Consider the following 27,791-nt stretch of genomic DNA (forward strand, 5'->3'; position numbering starts at 1 on the left):
TTACGGTAAGAGCAGTGAGAATATGGAACTCTCTGCCTGAGGAGGTGGTGATGGTGAGTACAATAAAGGAATTCAAGAGGGCCATGGACGTATTTCTGGAGCTTAATAATATTACAGGCTATAGCTACTAGAGAGGGGTCTTCCTCTGGATCAACTTGCGGGATAACAGGCCGAACTGGATGGACAAATGTCTTTTTTCGGCCTTATGTACTATGTTACTATGTTACTAGCCACTGACGATGCTGCAATGTTGGTCTTAATGTTATACATCGAGGCCTCCCAAGACTTTCTCAAAAGGGCATCTGCCTTCCGCTCCATAGCATCCCTTAATTGAGCAGCATCCTCAAACGGCAGGGCAGTTTTTTTGTTTACTTTCGCCACCTGCACGACGATTTTAGGGGTCTCATCGAATAATTTAGACTGAGAAGGGTCGAACAATAACCGATTTTTTAATTCCTTGGATTTCCCAAGTCGTTTTTCTGGTTCTGACTACTCCTCCAGAATCATTTCTCTTATATTTTCGTTTATGGGGAAGACCTTAGATTTCTTCACTCTAAGTCCCCCAAACATTTCGTCCTGAATAGATAGAGACCTAGGGGCTTCTTCAATCCCCATTGTCGCTCTGACCGCTTTTAATAAGTCACCCATTTCGTCCGAGGAAAAAGAAAATTTTCTATTGCTTTCATAGATCTCTCCTTCAGAGAGAGAGAAATCATCTTCCCATTGCATGGAAGTAGAAGCCTTATCATCAGCGTCATCAGATCCCGCGGAGGTAATGATCTTAGAACGCAGACGTTTGCGAGATGGCTGGCCTTGGGAATCAGATGGAGCAGCTCTAGCGGCCCTAAGTTCTTCCTGAACCACAGATCTGATACTATCCATAAGGGAGGATTGTTCCTGCTGGATCACATAAGAAATACATTCTTTACATAGCAGATTTCCATATTCATCAGGCAATCTTTTAGCGCAAGAAATGCAGCGAGGAGGTTTTTTTTTGAGCCTCTTTAGCCTGAAATTAAATAAATATGGAATAGAGGCATCAGTAAATATGCCTAGGCAGAAACTTCAATAGAATCACTAACAGACCCCCAAAGGGATACTTACAGGAGGCAGAGAGGAAGCATCAGGCTCCATAGCACTTCGCAAATCAGGACCTGACATACTCTGGAAGTAGGAACTGCATACACAGTACTTACAGACCTCAGATCAGCGTTCCATGGCCGTCACGCCTTTTATTCAAACAGCTCTGCCTTCTGCGCTTTACTTCCGGGTTGCGTCACATGATGCGTCACATGACCGAACCTGGAAGTGACGTCACAGACGTCGGCGGGCGCACACGCCGGCCGCTACACAGCCCGACCCATTGGGGAGGAGGAGGAAGAAGTTGCGGCCCAGGAGCAGGCTCCAGACCAGCCAGAGCGAGCCCTCCCGATACCCCACAGCCCAGCATAAGCACGCGGCCGCCGGCGGACTAGGGGAGCCCCGATGAGTTTCAGGTAAACCACAGTGGGGACAGGAACACTGAGGTGTGGTGGTGGGAGGGGGAAATTTAACCTCTTCTCTGTTTCCTGCCCCCACAGAGGTCATGGGTCAATCTCCTTGTGGCCGTCATGGTGATAATATGGGGAAAAAAAATTCTATGAACTCGCCATGCCCCTCATTGAATACCTTGGGGTGTCTTCTTTCCAAAATGGGGTCACATGTGGGGTATTTATACTGCCCTGGCATTTTAGGGGCCCTAAAGCGTGAGAAGAAGTCTGGGATCCAAATGTCTAAAAATGCCCTCCTAAAGGGAATTTGGGCCCCCTTGCGCATCTAAGCTGCAAAAAAGTGTCACACATGTGGTATCGCGAACCAAATATCTTGGTCAAATGCCAACTTTGTATAAAAAAAATTGAAAAGTTGTCTTTTGCCGAGATATTTCTCTCACCCAGCATGGGTATATGTAAAAAGACACCCCAAAACACATTGCTCTACTTCTTCTGAGTATGGGGATACCACATGTGTGACACTTTTTTGCAGCCTAGGTGGGCAAAGGGGCTCACATCCCAAAGAGCACCTTTCGGATGTCACAGAGCATTTTTTACACATTTTGATTTCAAACTACTTCTTTTATACCCAAATATATTTTTTTTTTTTATCAAAGACATGTAGAACAATAAATGTAGAGAAAAATTTATATATAGATGTCGATTTAAAAAAAAAATAAATTACAACTGAAAGTGAAAAATGTCATTTTTTTGCAAAAATTTTGGTAAATTTTGATTAATAACAAAAAAAGTAAAAATGTCAGCAGCAATGAAATACCACCAAATAAAAGCTCTATTAGTGAGAAGAAAAGGAGGTAAAATTCATTTGGGTGGTAAGTTGCATGACCGAGCAATAAACGGTGAAAGTAGTGTAGTGTAGAATTGAAAATAGTGGTCTGGTCATTAAGGGTGTTTAAGCTAGGGGAGCTGAGGTGGTTAAGGGGTGAAAGGTAATAAAACTACATGTTTTAGATTGCTTGCTCTTTTTGAGAGCATTAGGGTTTGGATGGCACATTATACAGTACAGACCAAAAGTTTGGACACACCTTCTCATTCAAAGAGTTCTTTATTTTCATGACTATGAAAATTGTAGATTCACACTGAAGGCAACAAAACTATGAATTAACACATGTGGAATTATATACTTATCAAAAAAGTATGAAACAACTGAAAATATGTCATATTCTAGGTTCTTCAAAGTAGCCACCCTTTGCTTTGATTACTGCTTTGCACACTCTTGGCATTCTCTTGATGAGCTTCAAGAGGTAGTCACCTGAAATGGTTTTCACTTCACAGGTGTGCCCTGTCAGGTTTAATAAGTGGGATTTATTGCCTTATAAATGGGGTTGGGTCCATCAGTTGCATTGTGGAGAAGTCAGGTGGATACACAGCTGATAGTCCTGCTGAATAGACTGTTAGAATTTATTATTATGGCAAGAAAAAAGCAGCTAAGTAAAGAAAAACGAGTGGCCATCATTACTTTAAGAAATGAAGGTCAGTCAGTCCGAAAAATTGGGAAAACTTTGAAAGTGTCTCCAAGTGCAGTCACAAAAACCATCAAGCGCTACAAAGAAACTGGCTCACATGCGGACCGCCCCAGGAAAGGAAAACCAAGAGTCACCTCTGCTGCGGAGGATAAGTTCATCCGAGTCACCGGCCTCAGAAATCGCAGGTTAACAGCAGCTCAGATTAGAGAGCAGGTCAAGGCCACACAGAGTTCTAGCAGCAGACACATCTCTAGTACAACTGTTAAGAGGAGACTGTGTGAATCAGGCCTTCATGATAGAATATCTGCTAGGAAACCACTGCTAAGGACAGGCAACAAGCAGAAGAGACTTGTTTGGTCTAAAGAACACAAGGAATGGACATTAGACCAGTGGAAATCTGTGCTTTGGTCTGATGAGTCCAAATCTGAGATCTTTGGTTCCAACCATCGTGTCTTTGTGCGATGCAGAAAAGGTGAATGGATGGACTCTACATGCCTGGTTCCCACCATGAAGCATGGAGGAGGAGGTGTGATGGTGTGGGGGTGCTTTGCTGGTGACACTGTTTGGGATTTATTCAAAATTGAAGGCATAATGAACCAGCATGGCTACCACAGCATCTTGCAGCGGCATGCTATTCCATCCGGTTTACGTTTAGTTGGACCATCATTTATTTTTCAACAGGACAATGACCCCAAACACACCTCCAGGCTGTGTAAGGGCTATTTGACCATGAAGGAGAGTGATGGGGTGCTGCGCCAGATGACCTGGCCTCCACAGTCACCGGACCTGAACCCAATCGAGATGGTTTGGGGTGAGCTGGACCGCAGAGTGAAGGCAAAAGGGCCAACAAGTGCTAAGCATCTCTAGGAACTCCTTCAAGACTGTTGGAAGACCATTTCAGGTGACTACCTCTTGAAGTTCATCAAGATAATGCCAAGAGTGTGCAAAACAGTAATCAAAGCAAAAGGTGGCTACTTTGAATAACCTAGAATATGACATATTTTCAGTTGTTTCACACTTTTTTGTTATGTATATAATTCCACATGTGTTAATTCATAGTTTTGATGCCTTCAGTGTGAATCTACAATTTCCATAGTCATGAAAATAAAGAAAACTCTTTCAATGAGAAGGTGTGTCCAAACTTTTGGTCTGTACTGTATATCACTGTGTTGCACATTTTACATACACAGCTCTAATACACACACAGCTCTGAGTGGCACATTATATATCACTGTGTTACACATTTTACATACACAGCTCTGCTACACACAGCTTTGAGTGGCACATTATATATCACTGTTGCACATTTTACAGACACAGCTCTGCTACACACACAGCTCTGAGTGGCACATTATATATCACTGTGTTACACATTTTACATACACAGCTGTGCTGTGCACATTATACATGCCTCTGTCGCATACAGCTCTGCTACATACACCACACACACACTACTGTGCTGGATTCACACTATACACCTATCCAGGGCCGGTATCGAATCTACATTTTCACATTTCTGCCCCTCATGTCCATTTTTCTTGCCCCCCCATGTGCCAATATCATAGTGCCACCCTCTCCCCTGCCCCCTAATGTGCCAGTATCAAGTGCCTCTCTCCCCCCCATTTGCCAGTATTATAGTGCCATCCTCTCCCCCTGCCCCCTAATGTGCCAGTATCAAGTGCCTCTCTCTCCCCCCCTCCATGTGCCAGTATCATAGTGCCATCCTCTCCCACTGCCCCCTAATGTGCCAGTATCAAGTGCCTTTGTCCTCCCCCCTCCATGTGCCAGTATCATAGTGCCACTGTGCCATCCTCTCCCCCTGCCCCCTAATGTGCCAGTATCGAGTGCCTCTCTCCTCCCCCCTCCATGTACCAGTATCATAGTGCCATCCTCTCCCCCTGCCCCCTAATGTGCCAGTATCAAGTGCCTCTCTCCTCCCCCTCCATGTGCCAGTATCATAGTGCCATCGTGCCATCCTCTCCCTCTGCCCCCTAATGTGCCAGTATCAAGTGCCTCTCTCCTCCCCCCTCCATGTGCCAGTATCATAGTGCCATCCTCTCCCCCTGCCCCCTAATGTGCCAGTATCACGTGCCTCTTTCCTCCCCCCTCCATGTGCAGTATCATAGCGCCATCCTTCTCCCCCTGCCCCCTAATGTGCCAGTATCAAGTGCCTCTCTCCTCCCCCTCCATGTGCCAGTATCATAGTGCCATCCTCTCCCCCTGCCCCCTAATGTGCCAGTATCAAGTGCCTCTCTCCACCCCCCTCCATGTGCCAGTATCATCATAGTGCCACTGTGCTATCCTCTCCCCCTGCTCCCTAATGTGCTAGTATCAAGTAGTGCCTCTCTCCTCCCCCCTCCATGTGCCAGTATCATGGTGCTAATAGCCGCCCCCCCCCCCCCCCCCCCGACAAAAGCAGCAGGATGAATTCTAAAGTGTTTTGGGCAATATTATGTGCTCATATTCAGCCAAATGCTTCAGAACTCATTGGAAAGCGCTTTACAGTGCAGATGGACAATGACCCAAAGCATACTGCAAAAGCAACCAAAGATTGTTTTAAGGGAAAGAAGTGGAATTTTATGCAATGGCCATGAGCATGTATTTCACTTGCTGAAGACAAAACTAAAGGGAAAATGCCCCAAGAACAAGCAGGAACTGAAGCAAGAACTGAAAACAGTTGCAGTAGAGGCCTGGCAGAGCATCACCAGGGATGAAACCCAGCGTCTGGTGATGTCTATGTGTTACAGACTTTAGGCTGTAATTGACTGGAAAGGATTTGCAACAAAGTATTAAAAAGTGAAAGATTGATTTATGATTATTATTCTGTCCCATTACTTTTGGTCCCGAAACAAGTGGGAGGCACATATGAAAACTGTTGTAATTCCTACACCGTTCACCTGATTTTGACGTAAATACACTCAAATTAAAGCTGATAGTCTGCAGTTAAAGCATCTTGTTTGTTTCATTTCAAATCCATTGTGGTGGTGTATAGAGCCCCGCAAAAAAAAAAAAGCCCTCATACAGCTCTGCAATTAAAAAAAAAGAAAAAGTTATTGCTGTCAGAAAATGTTGACACAAACAAAATACATTTTTTTTTCTTTTTTTTTAATTATTATTAAAACTAAAAGAATATACAAATTTGGTATTGTCTTATTCGTACTGACCCACAGAATAAGGATTTTATGTAATTTTTAGTGCACAGTGAACACTGTGATGTAACCCCCCCCCCCCCCCCCAAACATTGGCAAAATAGTATTTATATTTTTCAATTTAACCCTACAAAGAATTTTTTTCCCCCATTTTCTAATGGGGGAAATGGTGCTCCAAAATTGTACAATTTATCCCCCCAAAATTAAGCCCTTATATGGCTTTATGAATGGAAAATTTAAAAAGTTGGGAGGAAATAAATGAAAATGCAAAACCAAAAATGGGCCCCGAAACTATACAAACAATGACAAACTTTCAAACACAGACTGATAATAAATATAAAAATTAGAGTTGAGCAGACACCTGGATTTTCGGGTTTGACGGGTTCGGCCGAACTTCGGAAAAAAGTTCGAGTTTGGGACCCGAACTTGACCCGAACTTGACCCCGAACCCGAATCCCATTAAAGTCAATGGGGACCTGAACTTTTAAGCATTAAAATGGCTGTAAAAATGTCATGGAAAGGGCTAGAGGGCTGCAATTGGCGTCAAAATGTGGTTAAGAGCATGGCAAATGCTCTGCAAACAAATGTGGATAGGCAAATGACTTAAAATAACATAAAATACGTAAAAAAAATCATTATAATAATCTTGATCTAGGAGGACCAGGTCCATATGGAGAAGGAGGTAGAGGAGGCAGTGGATGTGGCGGTGTAGGTGAAAGTGGCGGTGGAGGAGAAGGAGGTAGCCTACACTGCTTTTTGGTTTTAAATTTATTTATATATTTTTTTTAATTAGGGTACACCCAAAAATATCAGGAAATATAACCCTCCAGTCGTGCTAAACACACGTTCAGACAATACACCGGCTGCAGGGCAGGCCAGCACCTCCAAGGGCGTAAAGGGCAAGCTCAGGCCATGTGCCCAATTTAGAGACCCAGAAGTTGCAGGGGCTGACCCCTGTCAGTTAGTTCATGTAGACATTTGCATACTTACTACCCCACCCACCATGTTACACGTCCCCGTGATGTTCACGATCCAATTTGATATCTGCTCTATCAATTTTCGATGTTCTTTTATGCGCCTACCATGGTGATTACGGGTGGCGGGGAATCAGGCGGAATTGTGGGAAAAGCAATTGAGGCGCAAATGTTGGCCGAAAGAGTATAGTGGAAATGTGGGACAAAGTATTGAAGCTTAAATGTAGTACAACTTGCTTAAGTTTAAAGGGAACCTGTCACCAGGATTTTGTGTATAGAGCTGAGGACATGGGTTCCTAGATCGCCGCTAGCACATCCGCAATACCCAGTCCCCATAGCCCTGTGTGCTTTTATTGTGTAAAAAAAAAACGATTTAATACATATGCAAATTAACCTGAAATGAGTCCTGTCCCTGACTCATCTCACGTACAGGACTCATTTCAGGTTAATTTGCATATGTATAAAATCGTTTTTTTTACACAATAAAAGCACACAGAGCTATGGGGACTGGGTATTGCGGATGTGCTAGCTGCCATCTAGCAACCCATGTCCTCAGCTCTGTACACAAAATCCTGGTGACAGGTTCCCTTTAAGCATTGAATCAAAGAAGGTACCGCACATCAATTAAAGAAACATTTCAGAAATGTTATTCCCTGTCACCTATGCAGAGCAGGGGTTTATTCACGTCTAAAATTGTATAATGTCAACCCAAGAATGTAACAGAAAAATTACAGAAATTAATTAACCTGTCTACTTGGTAGAGCAGGGGTCTATGACAGAAAACAATTGTTTATTGTCACCCAAAAAAGCAAAATAAAAATTATTGAAATTTATTAAGCTGTCAACTAGGTAGAGGAGGTGAATTTGACCCTAAAATGTAACTGACAAATGTAATTTTTTTTATTTTTTTTACCGGTCTACTAGGTATAGCAGTGGTATTTCACCACCAAAAAATGCTGAATTTCAACAGAAATTTAACTGACAATTTTTTTTTTAATTTTTTTTTTTTTTGTTAACCGGCCTACTAGGTATAGCAGTGGTACATCACACCCAAAAATTTGTGAATTTCACCATAACATGTAAGAGACTAAAATTTGTATTGTTTAACCCGTCTACTAGGTATAGCAATGATACTTTACACCTAAACATTGGTGAATTTCAACTTAAAATATTAATGACAATTTTATTTTTATTTTTTACTGTCATACTAGGTATAGCAGTTGTACTATACACCCAAAAATTGGTGAATTTCACCAGAAAATGTTAATGACAAATTTATTTTTATTTTTTAACCGTCATACTAGGAATAGCAGTGGTACTATACACCCACATTTTTTGGGGAATTTCACCAGAAAAATATTAATGACAATTTATTTTTATTGTTTTAACCGGCCTACTAGGTATAGCAGTGGTACTATACACCCAAAAATTGGTTATTTTCACCAGAAAATGTTAATGACATTTTTTTTTTTAACCTTCATGCTAGGTATGGCAGTGGCACTATACACCCAAAAATTTGTGAATTAAAATGTTAATGATAATTATTATTTTTTTTTTTTTTAACCGGCCTACTAGGTAGAGCAGTGGTACATCAAACCCAAAAATTTGTGAATTTCACCATAAAATGTAAGAGACCAATTTTTTTTATTGTTTATCCTGTCTACTAGGTATAGCAGTGGTACTTCACACCCAAAAATTGTTGAATTTAAACTGCAAATGTAACTGACAATTATATTTTTTCTGTTAACTGAACGCTTTCATGGGACATTGTAGAGATGCTTGGTGACCCAGGTGTTGGTGTTGCTGGCAGATCCTTCATTTGTGGGGTGCCAGGTTGCACTGTCACTCCAGAGGTGGATGAAGAGGCCGCAACTGCAGCAGAACAGGAAGCAGAAGGAGCCAGAGACCTTCCATGGTTTTTGAGGTGTCTACTACACTGCAGCTCGTGCTTTGCACTTAAATGCCTGGTCATGCAGGTTGTGCTATCGGCTGCAGGTGCCAACTATGGTCTTTAAGCAGGAGACTGGGTCGGAGACAATGTGAAGATACTGGATCCACTGTCAGCAACCCAATCTACTATCGCCTGTACTTGTTGAGGCCTCACCATTCGTAGAGCAGCATTAGGCCCGAACAAATACTGCTGCAGGTTTTGTAGCCTACTCAAACCTGAGGAAGGGGTTTCACTTGTGCGTGTAGCTGGCACAGATCGACCATGTCCTCTCCCTGCAACAGGAGCTCCCTGCAACGCGATGCGTTCCACCTTGCGGTTCATTGCGGTATCCGGAGGACTGCACACTCAAACATTATGTGTTTGTATACACATTGGGGTTTCCAGTGATAATAACAATATGGTTATATAGATATGTATTTAATATATGTCTATAAAGGATATGAAGCCATCAGATCCCCTGCCATTTTTAATATATAGCGGCGATGTGACAGGTGGAACGCAAAAGCGTTCCACCTGTCAACTACATGGACTTCCTACTTCTGGTTTCCGGTCATGTTTCATCCTGCACGTCTGTACATGGTGTTTGTTGATTGATTCTTCTGCTGCACATAAGTTGATGCCCCAGCATTTGACCCTTTACCCCTGAGGAAGCCGGATTGCTCCGGCGATACGCGTTGGGCGCTTTCTCATCTTTTCAGGTCCACTGTACCAGCGGCTCATGTAGGTTTGGCTCTTTTACTGTGAACCCCATTTAGGTCTGTCTGCATGCCTAGAGGTCTTACCTTATGTTACATTTGCTTTATACTCTACATTGAATTTATATGCTGGTGCATAATACTTTTGCCTATGGTGGGGCAATTCAGTGGACCTGTATGTGCTGGTTATATATTATTCATTGCATACCACACTTTGTTTTAATTGTATGCAATTTTTTAATGTGTCTGTTGGTGTGTCTAATAAACTTTATATATTTTTGATACTGATTTATTGTCGAATGTGCATTTATAGGGTGGTTCTGGTGACTCTTTCTTGGGTCTATATTGTTTCAGGAGCTCCACCAGAAGCACCACGACCTGGGCCACGTCCCTTATTTGACGCTCTCCTCATATTTTTCGAAATTAGGATCTTGCCTTAAATGGGTGTTTAATTAATAGTAGAAAAGAACAACAGTGTGTAAAGGGAGTATCTCACAAGGTCTGAAAGGAAATCTACAAGATTAGGCAGAAAGAGGAAAAAGCAAGTTACAAGAATTTCTAAAGCTCAGGCAGAAGAAAAACTAGCTCAGTCTATGAAAAAAGGGGATAAGACATTCTTCAGATATATAAATGAAAAAAGGAAATTAAAACAAGGAATAACTAAATTAAAAACAAAGGACGGAAGGTATGTAGAAGAGAATAAAGGGCTAGCCGACTGCCTTAATGAATACTTCTGTTCAGTTTTTACAAAAGAAAAAGAAGGAGAAGGACCTCCACTAGAAAGGATGACTATTAAATCGTTTGATGCATGTGTCTTTACAGAGGAAGATGTTCTAAGTTTGCTGTCTAAAGTGAAGACAAATAAGTCACAGGGGCCTGATGAGATACACCCAAAATTATTAAAAGAGCTTAGTGGTGAGCTGGCAAAACCGTTAACAGATTTATTTAACCAATCATTAGTAACAGTAGTCGTCCCGGAAGATTGGAAATTGGCAAATGTCGTGCCCATTCACAAGAAAGGTAGTAGGGAGGAATCGAGCAACTATAGACCAGTGAGTCTGACATCAATAGTAGGCAAATTAATGGAAACCCTATTAAAGGATAGGATTGTGGAACATCTAAAATCCCATGGATTGCAAGATGAAAAACAGCATGGGTTTACTTCAGGGAGATCATGTCAAACAAATCTTATAGATTTTTTTGACTGGGTGACTAAAATAATAGACGGTGGAGGTGCAGTAGACATCGCATATCTAGATTTTAGTAAGGCTTTTGACACTGTCCCACATAGAAGACTTATCAATAAACTGCAGTCATTGAGCATGGACTCCCATATTGTTGAGTGGATTAGGCAGTGGCTGAGTGACAGACAACAGAGGGTTGTAGTCAATGGAGAACATTCAAAACAAGGTCATGTTACCAGTGGGATTCCACAGGGATTTGTACTTGGACCAATTTTGTTTAATATCTTCATAAGTGATATTTCAAAAGGCCTCGATGGTAAGGTTTGTCTTTTTGCTGATGACACAAAGATATGTAACAGGGTTGATGTTCCTGGAGGGAAACGCCAAATGGAAAAGGATTTAGGAAAGCTAGAAGAATGGTCAGAACTCTGGCAACTGAAATTTAATGTGGATAAGTGCAAGATAATGCACCTGGGGCGTAAAAACCCAAGGGCAGAATATAGAATATTTGACACAGTCCTGACCTCAGTATCTGAGGAAAGGGATTTAGGAGTAATTATTTCAGAAGACTTAAAGGTGGGAAGACAATGTAATAGAGCAGCACGAAATGCCAGCAGAATGCTTGGATGTATAGGGAGAGGTATAAGCAGTAGAAAGAGTGAAGTGCTTATGCCGCTGTACAGATCACTGGTGAGACCTCACTTGGAGTATTGTGCGCAGTACTGGAGGCCATATCTCCAGAAGGATATAGATACTCTAGAGAGAGTTCAGAGAAGAGCTACTAAACTAGTACATGGATTGCAGGATAAAACTTACCAGGAAAGGTTAAAAGACCTTAATATGTATAGCTTGGAAGAAAGAAGAGACCGAGGGGATATGATAGAAACTTTTAAATACATAAAGGGAATCAACTCGGTAAAGGAGGAGAGCATATTTAAAAGAAGAAAAACTACCACAAGAGGACACAGTTTTAAATTAGAGGGGCAAAGGTTTAAAAGTAATAGAAGGAAGTATTACTTTACTGAGATAGTAGTGGATGCATGGAATAGCCTTCCTGCAGAAGTGGTAGCTGCAAATACAGTGAAGGAGTTTAAGCATGCATGGGATAGGCATAAGGCTATCCTTCATATAAGATAGGGCCAGGGACTATTCATAGGATTCAGATATATTGGGCAGACTAGATGGGCCAAATGGTTCTTATCTGCCGACACATTCTATGTTTCTATGTTTCAATGAAACAGACAAGGCCTCAATTAAAGATTTATTTGCACAAAATGGCTGTATTTCAAATGGCTGCATTTCAAATGCCTAATTCAAACCCCTGCATGTAGAGGTGATATCTCAGAGGGCCTGAACCTCTGTAGGCCTGCAGTAAATATATCTTTGCACAAAAAGGCTGTATTTCAAATTGCTGTATTTCAAATGCCTAATTCAAACCCCTGTATGTAAAGGTGGTATCTCACAGGCCCTGAACCTCTGTAGGACTGCAGTAAATATATCTTTGCACAAAAAGGCTGTATTTCAAATGGCTGTATTTCAAATGCCTAATTCAAACCCCTGTATGTAAAGGTGGTATCTCACAGGCCCTGAACCAGTGTAGGCCTGCAGTAAATATATCTTTGCACAAAAAGGCTGTATTTCAAATGGCTATATTTCAAATGCCTAATTTAAACCCTTGTATGTAGGGGGGCGGAGCTTGCCAATGGCCGAGTGAGCAGCGTGCGCTCAGAGCTCCTGACCATCTCCGGCAGTTTTACAGAACCCAGGTCACAAACGACTCACCTGCCAGCATGAAAAGCAGAGGGAAAAGGACCTCGTCCACGCCAGCTCCGGTGGACAGAAAATCAGGCGCCATGGAGCGATATTTAGCATCCAGCTCCCAGCCGGCGAGTGGCGCCAAGACGGCTGCGCGACCCAAGATGGCGGACGCACCTCATGGTGAGAAGATAGCGGAGCCGACCGCTGCAGCAGCAGCCCCTGATCCCAGCAGATCACCGCCTGATGCACCGATTATACGGTCATATGCAGGAGCGGTCCACAGCCCGTCCTCGGCGGCTCCATCCTCACCTGCCATGACGGAGAGCAGGCTCTCCTCGCCCGGCTCCTCACCTCAGTCTTACCGCTCACCGGGGCGTCCAGGTGCTGACACACAGGCGATACCGTCCTCACAGGAGGAGGAGTGGGACTGGAAGGTCCATCTTAAAGCTTTGCCCACAAAACATGAGCTGAATGCTCTTTTCACTAAGCTTGAAGCGTCGCATAAGCAAGATATTGCTGGCCTGCATATAGATATCAAGCAAGTGGGCCATAGAGTGGAGGACGTGGAAGCCGTTCAAGAACAGACCCTCCAGACATTGGAGTCTCACCAGCAGATCCTGCAAGATCATACAGGTCAGATCCAGGACATACTAAGTCATCTTGATGACATTGAAAACAGAAACAGGAGAAATAATCTCTGCATACGGGGAGTCCCAGAAGCGGTTCTCCCACAGGACCTGGAACAATGGGCTCAAGATCTATTTGTCAAGTTACTTAACAGAAGCCCAGATACTCCGGTCGAAATTGACAGAATTCACAGAACCCTGGGTCCGAAACTTTCAGATCCGGCTCGCACGCGTGATATAGTGTGCAGAATCCATTTCTTCAAGGAGAAGAAAGAGATCCTTAAAGCCTCAAGAAATATGTCGTTGAGTCTTCCGGGTTATCCTGGAGTGCTCATTCTACCAGATCTGGCTCGGTGTACACTCATGCTGAGTAAAGCCCTCAAACCTTTATTGATCCTCCTTAAGGACAATGATATTGTCTACTGCTGGGGCTATCCCTTCCAGCTATTCGCCAGAAAAGATGGGAAATCTGCCACTTTCAAGAACATCACTGACCTACAGAAGATGTTGGACATTTTCAACTTGCCGACTGTCAGCCTTCCGGATTGGCCCAGACAAAGGGACTTGGTTCCTGTTCCACGCAAAGACCCCTGGCAGACGGCGCTCCCAAAACAGCAGAGACCACCTAGAAGCTCTCGTTCACCTACTGACTGATCTGTCTAGTTAATGAGAGGTCCCAGCCTCTAGTTACGATTTCTTTTTCTCTTTCAGGAAGCCTAGTTGCACAGGCCCTTTAGAAAGCTCCTAATATTTTACCAAATGTTCTGACAGTTTAATTGTGACCTGTCATAACCACTTACTCCATTACTTACCCGGAGACGAGTCGGCCAGCCGTGATGCCCTTGTCTTCTCTTACCCCCACTAGATTCTACAACACCTACTGAGTGTTGTATATGACGAATAGTCATTACTTAGTACCCGTTGAACCGATTGTTTGGTTCCTGTTACCTCGTAGATTGTCATTATCTGTTCACTGAAACCTCAGTGTTCCCTAATTGTATTGTCTGTGTGTCCTACGTCTTTCCCCTGCTTCTCCCCTACGTGTAGTTTTCCCTTGCATCCTTAACCCTTACTCCTTCCATTCATCATGACGGGATTGTTATCGTTTAGCTCCTTTAATGCCAGGGGCCTTAACAAGCCTGAGAAACGCAGTCAAATCTTATACCGATTTCATAAAAAGAGGATCATGATAGCGATGATCCAAGAGACCCATTTCAAGAACTCATCCGTCCCAAATTGCAGAAACAGGTACTACCAAACCTGGTTCCATAGCCCACATCCAGATAAAAAAGCGGATGGAGTCTCCATAGCTTTCCACAAAGCCTTCCAACCCAAGGTCTAAGCCTCTGACATTGACACTGAGGGGCGCTATATATTTCTTAAACTTGCACTTAATGATCAAGAATTTACTATTGCTAACATGTATTTTCCTAACCAGGGCCAGGCCTTCTTTGGTATCAAGTTGCTGAGAAGATTAGCTGGCTTCGCTGAGGGTTCCTGTATCATTTTGGGAGGTGACCTCAACATGACCATGAACCCCGAGCTTGATTCTTCGGTGGGTAAGTCCACGATCTCTCTCGCTGCATTGCGTAAGTTCAGAACAGCACTCACTTCCCTCAGGTTGGTTGATCTGTGGAGGATCTTGCATCCGGGTGTCAGAGATTACAGCCACTACTCTGCGGCACATAACACATACAGCAGACTGGACCATCTCTTCGTATCGCAGAGCTTCTTGGACCTTGATCCCCGATGCTCGATCGATTCTATGATATGGTCGGATCATGCCCCGATATTTGGACTTTTGTCACCAACTCACACATCTCCCCGCTCATTCACTTGGAGACTAAATGATAATTTATTAAATGATGTGGTTTGCTCGGCATCTATAAAGACAGCCATCGCTGACTTTGTTGCTGACCATCGTTCAGATACCACTGCTTCTCCTCTAAAATGGGAGGCACTCAAATGTGTGGTTAGAGGCATATTTCTATCCCACGGGTCACGGCTTAAAAGAGAGAGGACACATAAGCTAGCTGCTCTTTTTACAGAGCTTGAAGCCAAGGAGTCCATTAATAAAGCCTCTGCGTCAGATTCTCTTAAAGCTGAACTTTCCTCCATTAGGCAGCAGATATTAAAAATCCTAGATCAGAAATCTCTTTGTATGAGAGATAAAGTTAAGTGAGGTTAATATGAGTTTGGCGACAAATGTGGTAAATGGCTGGCGAAAGCTTTACATCCACGTGCTCCTCTCACGCATATCCCCTCCTTGAACATAGGCTCGAGGGGCCAGATACATGCCCCGCTTGAAATTGCCCGTGAGTTTCGGTCATATTACTCGGACCTATATAATTTAGATCACACACATACAGCTGTCCGGAGTCCGTCATCCCAAGATGTGCAAAATTATCTATCTCAATTTGGTCCCTCGACTCTCCCGGACGATGCATCTACTGGTATGGAGGAGGATTTTTCTTCATCAGAGCTTCTATGTGTCATTAAGGATCTCAAAAATGGGAAGAGTCCCGGCCCGGATGGGTTGTCCGCACGTTTCTATAAATACTTTTCGGAGGATCTAGCCCCCATACTCCTAGATGCATTTAATTCTATATCCGCCACATGCCCTTTCCCCTCTCAAGCCCTACAAGCACATATTTCGGTCATTCCCAAACCAGACAAGGACCATTCCCTTTGCTCCAATTACAGGCCCATGTCCCTTCTTAATATCGACCTGAAAATATTTGCCAAAATACTGGCCTTAAGATTACACCCTCACATACCGAAATGTATTCATAGAGAACAAGTGGGATTTGTTCCAGGACGAGAAGCCCGTGACAACACCATCAAATCTATAAGTCTGATCTCTAAAGCTAAACAACTAAAGATCCTCATGTGTCTTCTCTCGGTGGATGCGGAGAAGGCATTCGACAGGGTCAGTTGGCACTTCCTGGAAAGGACTCTGATTCATATTGGGATGGGTCCCAAGATGATAAATAGAATCATGGCCCTACTGCTCGGGTGCGTCTCAATTGTGTCCTGTCGGATGCCTTCCCTATATCAAATGGAACGTGGCAGGGATACCCTCTCTCCCCGTTTCTCTACATTCTTGTTATGGAATCCCTAGCGAATGCCTTACGAGCCAATGATGCAATTAGAGGCCTGCACATTGGCAATATAGAACATAAACTGTCACTGTTTGCTGATGATCTCTTGATGTACTTAACAGCCCCTAGAATTGGTCTCCCCTCGGTATTGAAGGAATTTCGGTTTTTTGGGACGTTATCCAACTTCAAGGTCAATGTCCAAAAGTCAGAACTTTTAAATATCTCTCTCCCCTCTCGAGAGGTTACTGCACTCAAAGACGCATTCGCTTTTAAATGGGCCCCAAGTAAGCTTAAACACCTGGGAACTTATGTCTCATCTGACACTTCCCACTTGTTCAAGCTCAACTACCTCCCTATACTTCGCACCATTGAAGATAACTTACAAACTTGGTCAGCTTTAAATATTTCGTGGTTCGGTAGAATAAACGCCTTAAAAATGGACGTCCTGCCCAGACTTCTTTATTTATTCCAGACAATCCCCTGTCGGATCCCAGCCTCTTACTTTGCACGTCTTAGGAAACTCGCCTCCCGTTTTATATGGGGTAGATCCAAAGCTAGGTTGAGCTACAATCTTATGGTCAGGTCCAGGGAACATGGAGGCACGGGTTTGCTTGACTTCCTATCGTACTACAGAGCGGCGGTCGCCAATTGCGTAATTGACCTAACCCATAATCTTGAGGGAAAGCTCTGGGTTGAATTAGAGCACGCTCTAGCTCCTGGCCTTATTCCAAGCGTTTTCTGGTTTCCTACAAATACACTGACCCGGATACCTATTCAAAGGTTATCACCTTTCCCATCCTCTCTAGTACACGTTTGGACCAAGTTTGCCTCCACGACCCGGTTGGCTACAATCCCTGGCCCTCTCACAAACATATCTGGTCATCCGTTGATGCCGGCCACACTGTTAGCTCTACCGACTCTCGGCTTACACTCTAGGCCCCAGATCAGGGTCAAAGACATATATTTGACCGGAGGGATTAAAGATCTTAAGGATTTAGGCCATATTATCCCTGACTCACCTGGGCGATGGTTTCACTATTTACAATTACGCAGTTTCACTGGATCTCTGGCACCCGGTATGCAACTACAGTCATCGCTATCTGATTTTGAGAAATTATGCCTAGCTACTTCTGCTCCTGGGCATTCTATTTCTCTTATATATGCCATTCTGAACTCGGGAGAGATCGGGGATGACACAGAAGAATTCCTGGCCCCGACTAAGAAAATTATGCTTTCATGGGAATCTGAACTGGGATACCCTCTTACACCTGATCAATGGAAGAGGTCTCTCCTTTTTATCCATAAGTCTTCGATCTCCTGTAAGATTCAGGAACTCAATTATAAGATCTGGTCTAGGTGGTATAGGACTCCGGTCAAACTTAACCAGTTCTATCCCTCGGTGTCAGACACATGCTGGAGGTGTTCGAAAGATAGGGGCACTATGTTGCACATCTGGTGGGAGTGTACGGGAGTAGCAACACTATGGAACGACATCTTCAAGCTATACGAATATCTATACAAAATCCATGTTCCTATGTCGCCCCAGATAGCTCTCCTCAGTTTTCCCGGGCAGAATTAGGATAGTTAAGAAGGGTATCCTTAGATTTTTTGTCATAGCAATGCGCCAAATAATTCCCAGAGCTTGGAGATCTTCAGATAGCCCCCTCAGAGTCACTTGGGTGGGTGCTTTCGATTCCTTGGCACGCCTGGAAGCGCTGGGTGCAGAAGACCAGGGTCTTGGAGTTGCTCACTTTAAACAATGGGAGGCCTGGTACCAGTTCCGTGCATCTCCAGGTTTCTCTGTTTGGTTGTCCTCAGGTCATGCTACTTAAAGTATCCTGTCTAGTCTGACTGCAATTGTATCGTGTATGGATTACTAGATCGATCCCTTCCCCTTCCCCCTCCTTCCCTCCTCTCCCTCCCCCCTGGATCCTTTGTCTTGTCTCCCCCCCTCTCAACCCATTCATCTGGTATTGATGAGTGTGGAACCTATTTTCGTTATGCTGATGTAATTGGTAATTTTGTAATTTTCACATATTGCATATGCCCAATGTAACTTTCTCATGTTGCGTATATCCAAATGCATATGGTTTTCAATAAAAACAAATTGAACCATAAACCCTTGTATGTAGAGGTAGTATCTCAGAGGGCCTGAACCTCTGTAGGCTTGCAGTAAATATATATTTGCACAAAATGGCTGTATTTCAAATGGCTGTATTTCAAATGCCTAATTCAAACCCCTGTATGTAGAGGTAGTATCTCAGAGGGCCTGAACCTCTGTAGGCCTGATGTAAATATATCTTTGCACAAAATGACTGTATTCCTAATGGCTGTATTTCAAATGCCTAATTTAAACCCCCTGTATGTAAAGGTAGTATCTCATAGGGCCTGAACCAGTGTAGGCCTGAAGTAAATATATCTTTGCACAAAATGGCTGTATTTCAAATGCCTAATTCAAACCCCTGTATGTAGAGGTAGTATCTCACAGGCCCTGAACCAGTGTAGGCTTCCAGTAAATATATCTTTGCACAAAATGGCTGTATTTTAAATGGCTGTATTTCAAATGCCTACTTCAAACCCCTGTATGTAGAGTGGGTATCTCACAGGGCCTGAACCAGTGTAGGCCTGAATTCAATATTGGTTCACCAAATGGTGGTATTTAAAATCTCTGAATGTAACCCAAATGTATTAGGTCCCTTTAACGCAAGTGCGATTTCCACGTGGGTGCAATGTGTGACGTGAACGCATTGCACCCGCACTGAATCCGGACCCATTCATTTCAATGGGTCTGTGTACATGTGTTGTTTTTCACGCATCACTTCTGTGTTGCGTAAAAATCGCAGCATGTTCTATATTCTGCGTTTTTCACGCAGCCCTGGCCCCATAGAAGTGAATGGGGCTGTGTGAAAAACGCATTGCATCCGCAAGCAAGTGCGGGTGCGATGCGTTTTTCACTGATGGTTGCTAGGAGATGTTGTTTGTAAACCTTCAGTTTTTTATCACGCGCGTGAAAAACGCATCAAAACGCATCGCACCCGCGTGGAAAAAACTGAACAACTAAACGCAATCGCAGACAAAACGGACTGAATTTGCTTGCAAAATAGTGCGAGTTTCACTGAACGCACTCTGAACGCATCCGGCCCCAATCCGAACGCCTAAGGCCCCTTTCACACGGGCGAGTTTTCCGTGCGGGTGCGATCCGTGCGGCGAACGTATGGCACCCGCACTAAATCCTGACCCATTCATTTCTATGGGGCTGTGCACATGAGCGTTGTTTTTAACGCATCACTTGTGCGTTCAGTTGAAATCGCAGCATGCTCTATATTGTCCGATTTTGATGTGACGCAGGCCCCATAGAAGTGAATGGGATGTGTGAAAATCGGATGGCATCCGCAAGCAAGTACGGATGCCGTGCGATTTGCACGCACGGTTGCTAGGAGATGATCGTGATGGAGACCCGATCATTATTATTTTCCCTTATAACATGGGTATAAGGGAAAATAATAGCATTCTGAATACAGAATGCATAGTAAACCAGCGCTAGAGGGGTTAAAAAAAAATAAAAAAAAATTTAACTCACCTTAGTCCACTTGATCGCGAAGCCCGGCATCTCCTTGTGTCTCCTCTGCTGATGAACAGGACCTGGGGTGAGCTGCTGCATTAAATAGAAGTTAAGGACCTGTGATGATGTCACTCCGGTCATCACATGGTCTTTTACCATGGTGAATCACCATGGTAAAAGATCATGTGACGTACCATGTGATGACCGGAGTGACGTCATCGAAGGTCCTTAACCAGTATTTAATGGAGCAGCTCACCCCAGGTCCTGTTCAGCGCAGAGGAGACATAAGGAGATGCCAGCTTTGCGATCAAGTGGACTAAGGTGAGTTAAATTTTATTTTTATTTTTTTAACCCCTCTAGCGCTGTTTTACTATGCATTCTGTATTCAGAATGCTATTATTTTCCCTTATAACCATGTTATAAGGGAAAATAATACAATCTTCAGAACATCAATCCCAAGCCCGAACTTCTGTGAAGAAGTTCGGGTTTGGGTGCCAAACATGCGCGATTTTTCTTACGCGAGTGCAACGCATGACAATGTTTTGCACTCGCGCGGGAAAATCGCGCATTTTCCCGCAACGCACCCGGCTCTTATCCAGGCAAAAAAACTGACGCCCGTGTGAAAGAGGCCTAAGGCCCCTTTCACACGAGCGAGTATTCCGTGCGGGTGCGATGCGTGAGTTGAACGCATTGCACCCGCACTGAATCCTGACCCATTCATTTCTATGGGGCTGTGCACATGAGCGGTGATTTTCACGCATCACTTATGCGTTGCGTGAAAATCGCAGCATGCTCCTCTTTGTGTGTTGCGGTGTGATAATCCACGCAACGCAGGCCCCATAGAAGTGAATGGGGTTGCGTGAAAATCGCAAGCATCCGCAAGCAAGTGCGGATGCGGTGCGATTTTCACGCATGGGTTCTAGGTGACAGTCTATTCACTGTATTATTTTCCCTTATAACATGGTTATAAGGGAAAATAATAGCATTCTGACTACAGAATGCATAGTATAATAGTGCTGGAAGGGTTAAAAAAAAAAAAAAAAGTTTACTCACCTTATCCTCTTGGATAACGTGAGTAGGTATTGCGGGCATCACATTGCGCATGCGCCCGCTACGATTTGGACCGCACAGCCGCAGTGGAAAGGGACAGGGGAGGGGACTAAATGGGCGGGCAGAGGCGCACGGAGGGCGGAGTTATCAGCCGTTTAGGAGGTGCCTGCCTGGGGCTCAGAGGATTGAGAGACCGCCCTGGGCACTTGAGAGGGCTCAGAACATAATCTTATAACTTCATTTTCGGCAAAAAGAAAAGTCCGTTTTCTACCACAAAGGTACCGTTTTTATGTTCTGGCTGGATCACATAACCCTATTTTAACGGTCTAACATGCTAAAATGTGGTGACAGACTCCCTTTAACAAGGTTCCAAGTAGAGCTTCAACATGCAACAAGAAGAAATAAGAGCAAGACAAAACATTTTTTGAGCATTTAATTAATTGAAAATAACGATTAAACTAAAACAGGCTGTTTTTCAGCTGTTCAAAATTTTAGGACCACAAGCCTTTAAAAGGCCAAATCTGTGCAAAGATCTGGATTCATTGTCATTTTCTGTCAGGTAGTCACACGTTGTGATTGCAAAAGGCAATAAAACTCTCCCTTTTTGAATGTGGTCGGGTTGTTGAACTGCATAAGCAGGGTCTCTCACAACGCGCCATCGCTGCTGAGGTGGGACGCAGTAAGACAGTCATTTGGAATTTCTTAAATGATCCTGAGGGTTATGGAACAAAAAAGTAAAGTGGAAGACCCCAAAAAAATTCATCAGCACTGAGCCGGAGGATCCAATTGGCTGTCCGTCAAGACACTGGATGATCCTCAAACCAAATTAAGGCCCTTACTGGTGCTGACTGCAGCCCCAAAACCATCAGACGGCATCTGAAACTGAAGGGCTTCAAAAACAAAAAACTTCTTCAAAGACCTCGTCTCCTTGAACGCCACAGAACTGCTCGTTTCACATTCAAAGGTGGAAGAAAGTTTTATTCTCTGATGAGAATTTTTTTTACCTTGATGGTCCTGATGGTTTCCAACGTTACTGGGATGACAAGCAATTCCCACCTGAGATGTTTTCTATATGCCACAGTGGAGGGGGCACCATAATGGTCTGGGGTGCCTTTTCCTTCAGTGGAACAATGGAGCTTCAGGAAGTGCAGGGGCGTCAAATGGCCGCTGGCTAGGTCCAGATGTTGCTGAGAGCATTCCTCGTGACTGAGGGCCCTCGTCTGTGTGGTAACGACTGGGTTTTTCAACAGGACAATGCTACAGTACACAATGCCCGCAGGACAAGGGACTTCCAGGAGAATAACATCACTCTTTTGGCCCATCCTGCGTGTTCCCCTGATCTAAATCCAATTGAGAACCTTTGGGTATGGATGGCAAGGGAAGTTTACAAAAATGGACAACAGTTCCAGACAGTAGATGGCCTTCGGGCCTACAGAGCACCCAAGTATAATGGAAGTCAATAGGGGAACCCAAGCATTATACCAGGCACTCTGCTCTGGTTCATAGGAAAAGGTCAGAAATTGATGATAACACCACTGAAATGTTTTAGGAACAGCATGGGGAGGATGTCTGGATGCATCTTGGACTCCCAGGTCGCTGCTGGGAATGATGTTGTCTGAGTAGTAAGCCACTTTTACAGACTAACAATAATAAGCACAAAACTGAAGATAAAATCAATTTTTGAGGAAAAATTGTTAGGAAACATTCTTTCCTGTATATTTACTTGTATATAAAGTGCAAGTGCTACCAAAAATTACAAGGAAGAGTCACTCCGATACAACCTGTATATCACATAAAGGAGGGCCTCATTCACATTGTGGTACAATTGCTCATGTAGTGGGACTCCTACACTCATAAAGCCTAGGCACTAAGTGAAAGGTATGCCAAAAATTACAAGAAACCGGCACTACAGTACACCCTTTGTTACAGATAAAGGAGGGGATCATACATGCCTTTACAAATTATGATTAATGGCCTGATGGAGACTCTAGAAAACATTTGGAGCAAGGGCCTGCTGATCTGACCATCTAAAACATTTTGAGCGAGGGCCTGCTGCAGCTTTGGTGACTCTAGATAACCTGGGGCCGATCGCACGTCCCCGTTATGGCAACGATCCATTCGGATGTCTGGCCTATCAACTTTTGATGTTATTGTCAGTGCAAACCATGGTGATCTGACCCTGTAAAAGATTCTAGGTGCAGGCCTGAAGGTGATCTGAGTAAAATAGAAAAAACGATTCCGGCACCTATTTTTCTTCCCATAAAATCTTCCTCTTTATTCAATCACATAATATGCGGGACAGTATCACAAATCTATGTACTTTGTTAATGATGCTTCAGGTGTGAGTCTGAAAGCTAAATGATTTGTGACGTCATGTTACCACCACCCACTAGATGGGGGAGGGAACGTGGGTCTTTAAATTTCTTTAGACTCGCAGACCACTTTGTTACGACTAAGGAGAAGGTCTCCGAAATGCGTAAACAGCTTGTTTGTGATACTGTCCCGCATATGATGTGATTGACTAAAGAGGAAGATTTTATGGAAAGAAAAATAGGTGCCGGAAACGTTTTTTCTATTTCACTCTGTCTACGCCCAGGAACTTGCTGGCTTGACTCCGTGCACACGGGATATTACACGCCGACCAGGTGAGCTGGATAACATTACCTGAAGGTGATCTGACCCTGTAAAAAACTTTAGGTGCGGGCCTGCTTGTGAGCTTACCCTGTAAAATATTGTAGGTGAAGGCCTGCTGGTGAGCTGATCCTGTAAAAAATTATATGAGAGGGCCTGCTGGTGAGCTGACCCTGTAAAAATGTATATGCGAGAGCCTGTTGGTGAGCTGACCCTGTAAAATAATATATGGTAGGGCCTGCTGGTGAGCTGACCCTCTAAAAGGTTGTAGGTGCGGGGCTGGTGAGCTGACCCTCTAAAACATTATATGTGAGGGCCTTTAGGTGAGCTGACCATGTAAAAGATTTGAGGTGTGGGCCTGCTGGTGAGCTGACCCTCTAAAAGGTTGTAGGTGAGGGCCTTCAGGTGAGCTGACCCTGTAAACGATTGTAGGTGAACGCCTGTTGGTAAGATGACCCTGTAAAACAATATATGCGAGGGCCTGCTGGTGAGCTGACCCTGTAAAACATTATGTGTGAGGGCCTGCTGGTGAGCTGACCATCTAATAAATGATATGTGAGGGCCTTCTGGTTAGCTGACCCTTTAAAAAATTATATGCGAGTGCCTGCAGCTGAGCTGACCCTGTAAAACATTATATGCGATAGGCATATATACAAGGGTATTATATGCGACAAATAAGCATGTTTTCATATAATGGAAAAGGAGAAGGTGAATGAGAAAAGGAAGATTCAATTGTATACCCTTGTTTGTGGTGCAAGGGGTGCATGGGAATACAGTGTATTTAGTACATTACAAACAGCACCTTTAAAGTGCCTTTATGTTCATCAGCTTTCCTCTGGTGGAGTCGAGAAGTCATGGTCAATCCAGGCCTTCTTCATTTTTATGAGTCAACCTGTCGGTTGCAGTGATGGACAAACATCTGCCGGAACGGTTTGCGAACGCGATCAAATGTTCACAAACCGCAGGTTTGTGGCGGGTTCCATTAATTTTAATGGCAGTCGAAGCTGAAAAACCTTCAGCTCGTATTTGCAGCCAAGAAATAATTACTAGAAGTGCACAACATGGACAGTGACTTACCAGATGTATTATTTGAATTTGCGATCTCCATTCATAATTTTTTTTCGATGTGAAATATCGACAATATAATTTTCGCGTACGCGCATGCACAAATGCACTATACAGTACCCAAATGCTCTATAATGAAAGTATATTGATATATAACACCCCGCTTCAATCAGTTTTTTGGGGGAGCGACTGGTATATCACACCAGTAGAAATTATTTGTCCCAATAACGCTTGTCCCTCTATATACCTGCAGTATCACAGCAGAACCGCACACAACTGCCGCACAATACAAATGCACTATAATATACTTTCTAACATAGAAAGTATATTATAACATTGTACAAGGAAGGCTATCCATTAGAATATACATAAAGATAAAACATAACCTTTAATAATGTTACTATGAGGGTTCACACCCCGGGTCATTTTCATATGGCACAGGTTGCAAACTACTATTCTTTTGTTGTCCGCACTTTCCTAAAAAAAAGTGCCATACTGCAGAACACCTACTCCTTGACAAGGGAGATTTCCGCAAGGGGGTTCTCCGTATAACAGTTGTGGGCCTGTTTAGTGTGTCCCGCCTTGTCCTTTTTGCCACCCCATTGCCTTTTCCAGACTGTTGTGGTGCTCAAGATCCTTGTGACTGTGGATGCTCAAGAGGTTGAGAATCAGGGCACAAGATATCATGTCCCTTTTCAAGCGTGCTTGGTGAGAGGGCCAAATCAAGTAACAGCAATGAAAAGAGGTCTTCGGAATATCCGAGTGTGGGAACACTTGTTTGGCCAGACTTTACATGGTGGGAGGAAGGAGGATCAGGGTGAGGATTGTGTTGACCAGACTCTTGGCTACTCAGACTGGACTTGGTGGAAGGGTGGTGCTTAACCAACTGGAAGCATTATCTGCTGCAATCCAACCGACCACCTGGTCGAGTGGTGTCCTGCACCGCCCTGCAAACTGGGACATGAAGCTAGGTATCATGGATGATTGTTTTTCTTGTGCCTCTGCGTGCACCATCAGCACTTCCCCGTCCCTTACTGCTCGTCTTCTTCATTCTAATTGTCATATATGCTTGAAAGTATGTCACACGTAGAGTAGCGTAGGATTTGGAAGTGTATGTGCAGGACAGGTACCACAGGTAATGTTACTGTTCGCAGTGTCTACAGAAAAAGGTACACTGGATGTCACTGATATTTTAAGGATGCACACACATTAAACAGGGGATGTGGCGCTGATATTTTACCTGTCTGCAGTGGACACAGTTTATGGAAAAAGTGTACTGGATGTCACTGATATTTTAGGGATGCACACAATTTATACAGTACATGTGGCACAGATAATTTAACTGTCCGCAGCGGACACTGTCTACGGAAAAAGTACACTGGATGTCACTGATATTTTAGGGATGCGCACATTTTAAACAGGAGATGTGGAGCGGATAATTTAACTGTTCGCAGTGGACACTGTCTACGTAAAAAGTGCACTGGATGTCCGTGATATTTTAGGGATGCGCACACTTTAAATAGGAGATGTGGCGTGGATAATTTAACTGTTTGCAGAAGCCTATTACACAGTATTTAGCGCAGGATGCAATAACAATATATATTGCTGCTGTCACACACAATAGTCCTTTAAAGGACTTTTGGGTCTCTGAAAAGTTTTTTGTACAATAATCTTCCTATTACCCTCCCTACACTGTCTGTCCCTTCCTATGCATAGCTCTCTCTAACTCTGAGCAATTTAGTGCAGGTTGCACTACAAACATATATTGCTGCTGTCACACACAATAGTCCTTACAAGGACTTTTGGGTCTCTGAAACATTTTTGTACAGAAGAGTTACATATTTCTATATATATGCAAATATAAGTAAAATTTTTAGCCAGTGTAGTAAAGTTTTATACTACAGTTTTTGCATGCACACACGCTGTGTACGTGCGTGTGTGTGTGTGTGTGTGTGTGCTGCAGAGCACCAATCAGTAGTGTGCTCAGTAGCATCTGCACATTTTTGAGTTTTGCTTTTTCCCCGCATTTTTTGTGTGTAAAAAAAATAACTGCAGTTACATATATATATATATATATATATATATATATATATATATATTTTTTTTTTTTCACCGAATGAAGAGGCAGCACTTCCAGTTATTGGTGATAGGGTGACGACCCCAAACTTTATTCCCAGCAACGTTTCGGCCTTCTCACTGAGGCCTTTGTCAAGCTACAACAGTGCTCAAATGCGGGCTCTATATACCCACAATTCATTACAGAATCAGTGCAATTAGTGAAATCAAATGTAAGCAATTAAGTCACATGACCATCCAACATCATGCTGTCACATGACTATACAGGTGCATATCTTATTTATATCACATAATAAAACCATCATAAAACATCATGCTGCATAAATACATAGTGTGGATCTTACATCATAAGTGTCACATATCATATATACGATGTACAGATATCGGTTTTCCAAAATATTACATCCAGCATCCACTATAACCTAAGTGATCAAAAAGTGTACTAACCATAAAGAGTTAAAAACAATTCATTGTACAGCTGTATCATATTATTAAAAACTGATAAGACCAACCGTCATGGAGTAGCCAAGTGTGCCTGCTACAGCGTCTCCCCGGCGCATGCGCCGCGACGTGCGTCATCCGTCGCCCTCCCCACAAGGCCGCATCATCACGCACGCTCCCTGGAACGCAACGCCGCCCAGTGGAACGCATCGCAAACAGAGCGGCCCCGGGGGGCAGGGCAAAGGAAGACACACGCCCCCGGATCGCCTCACCAGGCGTCTAGGGGGCGTGTTAGTAACCTTGGTGACGGCATGGATGGCTATCCCAGAGGGGGACAGGACAGTGACAATCCGCACAATCAGCTGACCGACCTAATCAAAATGTGGCGATGTGTTCAATGGGGGCCACCACCAAACTATCGGTAAATACAACCGAAGTGGTGCGTTCCCCTAAGTCCACATCCATAATGCCAACGTTAGCTAGTATGCAGATACAATGGGGGGAATCCTTCC

The sequence above is a fragment of the Bufo gargarizans genome, chromosome 5 (assembly GCF_014858855.1).
Source record: "Bufo gargarizans isolate SCDJY-AF-19 chromosome 5, ASM1485885v1, whole genome shotgun sequence".
NCBI classification, from domain to species: Eukaryota; Metazoa; Chordata; class Amphibia; order Anura; family Bufonidae; genus Bufo; species Bufo gargarizans.